Source organism: Dysidea avara, chromosome 1, assembly GCF_963678975.1.
Source record: "Dysidea avara chromosome 1, odDysAvar1.4, whole genome shotgun sequence".
NCBI lineage: Eukaryota > Metazoa > Porifera > Demospongiae > Dictyoceratida > Dysideidae > Dysidea > Dysidea avara.
Window position 1 is genome coordinate 19,177,942 of NC_089272.1, and position 7,143 is coordinate 19,185,084.

Consider the following 7,143-nt stretch of genomic DNA (forward strand, 5'->3'; position numbering starts at 1 on the left):
TTCTGTAAAGAGCTCAGCTGCAAACAAATCACCTGTACAGAATTCAGCTACAAACAAATCACCCTGTAGAAAGATCAGCTAGAAGAAGTTACCTTGTAAAGAGTTCAGTTACAAAGAAACCACCATGTAGAGAATTCAGCTAAAACTAGTGACCCTGTAGAGACATCAGCTAGAAGAAGTTATCTTGTAGAGAGTTCAACTACAAAGAAACCATCATTTAGAGAGTTTAGCTTCAAACAAATCACCTGTACAGAGTTCAGCTACAAACAAATCTCCCTGTAGAGAGATCAGCTAGAAAAAGTTACCTTGTAGAGAGTTCAGCTACAAACAAATCACCCTGTAGAAAGATCAGCTAGAAGAAGTCACCTTGTAGAAAGTTCAGTTACAAAGAAACCATCATGTAGAGATTTCAGCTACAAACTAGTGACCTTGTAGAGACATCAGCTAGAAAAGTTACCTTGTAGAGAGTTCAGCTACAAAGAAACCATTTTGTAAAGAGCTCAGCTGCAAACAAATCACCTGTACAGAATTCAGCTACGAACAAATCACCCTGTAGAGAGATCAGCTAGAAGAAGTTACCTTGTAGATAGTTCAGCTACAAACAAATCTCCCTGTAGAGAGATCAGCTAGACGAAATTACCTTGTAGAGAGTTCAGCTACAAAGAAACCACCATGTAGAGAGTTCAGCTGCAAACAAATCTCCCTGTAGAGAGATCAGCTAGACGAAATTACCTTGTAGAGAGTTCAGCTACAAAGAAACCACCATGTATAGAGTCCAGCTGCAAAGAAATCACCCTGTAGAAAATTCAGTCACAAACAAATTGCCCTGTAGAAAGATCAGTTAGAAGAAGTTACCTTGTAGAGAGTTCAGCTACAAAGAAACCATTCTGTTAAGAGCTCAGCAGCAAACAAATCACCTGTACAGAATTCAGCTACAAACAATCACCCTGTAGAGAGATCAGCCAGAAGAAGTTACCATGTAGAGAGTTCATGCAACTATGGAAAGAGATAGTTCAGCTAGAAGAAATCACCTTGTAGAGTTCAGCTACAAAGAAACCACCAAGTAGAGAGTTCAGCTACAAACAAATCGCCCTGTAGAGAGATCAATAGAAGAAGTAACCTTGCAGAGAGTTCAGCTACAAAGAAACCATCATGTAGAGAGTTCAGCTACAAACAAATCACCCTGTAGAGAGATCAGCTAAAAGAAGTTACCTTGTAGAGAGTTCAGCTACAAAGAAACCACCATGTAGAGAGTTCAGCTGCAAAGAAATCACCCTGTAGGAAATTCAGCCACAAACAAATTTCCCTGTAGAAAGATCAGTTAGAAGAAGTTACCTTGTAGAGAGTTCAGCTACAAAGAAACCATTCTGTTAAGAGCTCAGCTGCAAACAAATCATCTGTACAGAATTCAGCTACAAACAATTCACCCTGTAGAGAGAGCATCTAGAAGAAGTCACCTTGTAGAGTATTCAGTTACAAAGAAACCACCATGGAGATTTCTATAATCAATATATGTATTATATATATATATAATTTGTACATTTACTGATAGAATATTTAAAGTACATGTACATCCACTTCATCTTTTCTTCTTCCTGTGGAAAAGAAAAAAAGATAGGTTAAAAAAGTCCCAAAGCCGGCCATAGGCCGGCTTTGGCCTATACAAATACAAAAAGAAATGAAATCTAATCGAAAACAGCCAAGCTGTAAAAAAAGCGTGCGGCCCTCAAAAAGGCTATGGTGAAAAAAGATGTGAAATCCAAGGTGGCGGCCAAGAAATGGCTGTGATGGTAGGTTAATGGTAAAAATTTTAATAATGACAATTCAGGTGAATTTTGTGCCAAGACCAAGCGGCACAAAAATTCACCTGAATTGTCGTTATTAAAATTTTAACCTACCATCACAGCCATTTTTTGGCCGCCACCTTGGATTTCACATCTTTTTTCACCATAGCCTTTTTGAGGGTTGCACGCTTTTTTTACAGCTTGGCTGTTTTGGATTAGATATGTTATACCATCATCATTGGTATTTAGCTGTGTTGTAGTGTACCAGTCAGTAAACTCTAATGTGTCTTTTGTTACAGAGTTAACTCGGACTCCTTCTGTTCTTTCAAATGTAAAGCCATTTCTTCTCCACACGACATCCACTCTACTAGTGATGCCTCTCACAGCAGTTACACTGCACTCCAGTGTTAGTGACTGACCAACTGTTGGAGTGCTCAAAGTAGTTATGATCACATCAGAATTTTGATCAACTGAAGAAGGTAAATACAAAATAATATCTAAAATCCCGCAATGTGTAGGTTATACAATAGTGTTGATTTGCTGTACCTATAACTTCCAATTGGCTTTACTGACCAAAAATATCACCCCAAAACCAGCTTCTCAATATCTTCATAGTGTCTTGGTAGTATTGGTTAGATATAACCAAACCCAAGCATGCCTTCAGTGTGACCCAAAAAGTTCTTTATTAGTTGCAATGAAATTTGATTTTTAATTCAGTGGAATTTTCTGCTGACTGACTGATTGACTGACTAACTAATGCCTTTAGACAAGCATAACTCAATAACAGTTTAAGACTATATACAGGCATGATTTACTACTGTTAAAGGTCATTTCAGCTCACACCGCAGTAAAGTGCATGCATAATGGACTTATCTTTGTCCTCCTTTGTGTCCCATTTCTTTTTGCTGAAAGCTCAAGGTGTTGATTCATGGTAGTGCGTAATTGCTTCCCTACCGGAATTGTACATATTTTCTGTAGTGGCTGGATTGATTGCAAAGGTACTTCTCAAACTACTTTTTATTTGTAACATTGCACAACAAGTGGAACATAATTGAAAACAAAGCATAATGGTGATTTCACCTTGAATGTTATGGCATGCGGTCAGATGCAGAATTATTTTAACAACATGCCTGGCATCATTCTTCCCCTTTTGATGTGGTATATACGTGGGTTCATTATCCAAAGTTATGTTACAAAAAGTAAACAAGCAAGAACTAGGAATTGTAAACTTGGATTAGGGATTGAATAAAAAAAATAATAGCAAAACAAGGAAATAGTTAAAAAGTAGTGAAACAAGAGAGGTTGTCTATACCAGTAGATACAGTATACTAATGTGCATTTAATTCCTCATGGGTATAGAACAGGATAAATGCCTACTAGTATATCTGCAGGTATCTCTTGTGTTTCACTACTTGTTAGCTATTCCCTTGTTTCACTACCCTTTTCTTTGATCTAATTTAAAATTTTCCTGCTACTTGTGAACATATGTACAGCACATGAATAACAAATAAAGTGAAATATAACAGTGTGAGGAGTGCTTAGTTTTCCACTGTACGTACTCAAACATGCAGCATTAACAATCAGTTACTCACTGGTAAGGCTTCTTATTTATACTAAACTGTAAGCCGTGGTTGCTAAGATCAGCACATCACAAATGTATATACCCTCATCTCTCTCCACCAGGTAGGTAAACTGGAGACTACTAGTGTAATTGTTACCACTACCACTGGTTGGGCTGATGGCCACTCTACTATTGTTTGTAATAGTATCTCCTCCAGGTTCCATCCAACTTATCGTTACTGAACTCAACTCCACTCCACTAACTGTACTCACAGTACACTGGATATCTTGAGGACTACCTACCATAGCTCCTTGTATAGGACCAGATGGTGTTATACTGACTATAGGAGTAGGAACTGTAACATCCAGTGTGACACTACCAGTAGCCATAACTGGCGGACTAGTGTTGATCACTACCTCACACTGGTATACTTTACCATCATCAGTTGTGAAATTATATAGCTGCTAGAATAAATGTCAACCGGTAATGTGATATAATCACTGGTAGACTTTTGTTCCTTCTTGAACTCTACACCATCACTACTCCACACAATATCCACTCTACTGGTGATAACTCTCACAGTAGTCACACTACACTCCAGTGTTAGTGACTGACCAACTATCTGAGTGTGATGTGCTATGAGAGTTAAATCATATGTTGAGGGTACTAAGAATAGATCATGATAAACAAGTAGTTGAGCAAATGCTTTGAATTTCTTTTACATGTGCGTATTCAAATAAAATTCTGTTATAAGGCTACAATACACTCAATGGGTAAGTTACAGAAAATTGCTTGCAAATTAATTATTTTTGCACTAAACATTATTTGTGAACCTAAAATAGGCTTTGTCATTTATCAGTGACCTATATAGGGGTGGGTCTAGAGGGAATTCTGCTGCCCTACAAGAGGTGCTCATATGCAAAGTTGCAATATTTTACTACACCAGTTAAATACTGTAAAGAGTTGTAAAAACTCAAATTTTTAAGCAGGCAAGCAGTGTAGTGGACTGTTGTTGCTAGTTACAAAGAAAATTATTTTCGACAACAGTTAATCATTCCTACCCTGTATGCGCTGGATTTCATTTCCCTATGTGCAGAACTTCATTGCCTCATAGTTATACTACTTCAATTAATAGGATATAAGTATAATGCTGAAACAAAGTCTATAGCTCTGCCCTATAAGTGCAGGACTTTATTGCCCTGCATGGAAACACTACACTTCAGCACACTTATACATAGACAGGAGTCTATTATGCTTTTTATTCTTCCAATTATTCTTTCTGGCAATTCTTTTTAAATTGACCTATTCTTCCCGAAATTATTCCTGGAATTTGAGCAAAAAGCATATTAGTTAGAGTTTTACATAAGTGACTACTATATTAGAATTATGGACTCGAAGTTGATTGCTCTATTAGAGTATAAGTGACTGCTCTATTAGAGTATCTCGATCTTTTCAACCGATTTTATGCTTGCACTGTTTTAGTGGTGTATTCAAAAGATTTTTGTATCACACTACAAGAAAAACTTATAACTTTGCACTAATTATTCCTAGAACTCATCCGATTATTTCGGAATATTCCCTAATTCTTTCACTACCTATTATTCCCGAAATTATTGCGGCATAATAGACCGGCGCGTCCCTACTTATACACATACAGTGCAACTTATAAACATTAGCTAATACTCAGATTTTAAAGCAATATTTGACAAGCTGACTATTTAGATACAGCATAATAACCCATGCAAACACATCAACTGTATGTTACCAAAGTTGTGTAATGTACTGCAAGTACACCTACACTCCAGCAGTACTACATCCTGTACCTATCAGTTAATTAGGCCTGCCCTATACATGCAGGATTTCATTGTCCTAGCTATATTTACACTACTTCAGTTACTAACAATGGTACGGATACTCATTTAATATTGAAACTAAGTCTACTCTATATATACGTAGTCTCACATACTGTAGGCTATAAACCAACAAAAAGCAGGACCTCTGCCATACATCAACATCCTGACCTCTAGGCCAGAAACTGAAGCCACGGTAATGCATGCTTCATATATAAATTCTGCTGTTATTATGCCTAACCATCACGTGCTAGTGTTGAAAGTTCATTGTATTCATACCTTCCATTTAAGAAACACTCTAATTGACTATATAGCTATACAGCACAAAAATGTTACACAGATTACACTTGGCCTGAGAGATTATAGATGTCCACCTTAGGCTTAGGTGACCTCCCTAGCTTCTCACTATATTTTTGTTTCTTTGATCCCATATCAAACTTAAAATTTCCACTTGTCTTTCAAAGAAAACAACTGCACAATGGCTTTGTCTCCATAGGTATAGCAGCTATATCAGTGATTATTAGACAAGTTAGATTTGCAATGCTACTCAGTATATCAATAATTAGCTATTGTGAGGTGCACTGTGTGCATGTTGACTTCCTCAACTACCTATCTGCATGCTAGGAGGTCTCTAACCATTTTTAAAGAACCTCTCCAGAGGTCTCTTAGTGGATTTTAACCACCTTGCTGCTAAAGATCAAAAGATCTTATGCATATACCACTCTTTTACTAAATGGGATTATGATTTGTATATATACTTGCGACGTTACATATTGCCTCATTGTATTCTCCACATCTAGTGGCTTGTGGAAACAACTGCCATGCCCCAGGAAAAATATCTCGCAAGACGTGCAGGATCTTTGCATTGTTCTTACAAAAGAGGTGCAAGAATCTTGCAATCTTGCAAGAATCTTGTGCTGCAATCTTGCATACAAGAATCTTGGAAGCAACTTTTGCTATGATCTTGCAAAGCAAGAATCTTGCACTGACAATGTCCCATTTCTTGCAAGAAACTTTAAACCTTGCAAGATATTTTCCCTAAGACCACTTACAACCATGTGCTTGGCTTAGCAAGTGAAATTCCCCTTATGCAAGCTGGCTCCATACTGTTCGCAGCCAAAAACCTTCAAGCAACTATGCGTTATTCAAAACTTAAATTTTTTATATAGACGTGTGCATATCAATGGATTAAAAATATCATTCATCCATTCCACATCCTCAATGCTATAAATTCTAAAATCAGAACTCCAAACAACTAATGATATCATATTCAGCGTACATGTAGTATATTAATAAACATCTCATTATTGTTAGTTCAATGAGTTATCTTTTGCTCTAACAGTGACTTTCAATTTACTAAAAGCTGAATCAGAAGCAACTATAAGTACCCTGAGCTGCTATGCATTATATGGACATTGAGACCACCCAATGTACAACTTAGTGGCACAACTACTTCTCTCTGTCACAAAATCAACTTTCAAAAAACGTGTGATAAGTGACTTTAAAAATAATGATCTCTTAACTTGTTTGAAATTGTTTTTTAAGATCCAATCACTGGGTTGACTATGACTATGAGATCCAATCACTGTGTTAGAAAGGGTTGACTATGACTATGAGGGTGAGGCAGTTGCTCTTCTGTTGTGAAATTGGAAACCAATATCTAAAACCATCTCTGGAAAAAACATTACTGCTAGCTATGTAGCTTACTTTCTGGATGTGTGTTGTTCATATTGCAGGATGGATGAAAACATAATGTAAACCTGCCACTGAGCTTTAGGGGGTGCATGAAGCTTGATGCTAGTGAGTGCAGTTTTTCCTTTCTTCCTATATTTTTACAAGTTTTTCTAACCCACTTAGATCATGTTGACAAGATTTTCTCTTTGCAGTTTAGAGTTCCTGGATGATCTGGGCTCAGCTACCACACAATCAACTATACCTCAGCCTGCAG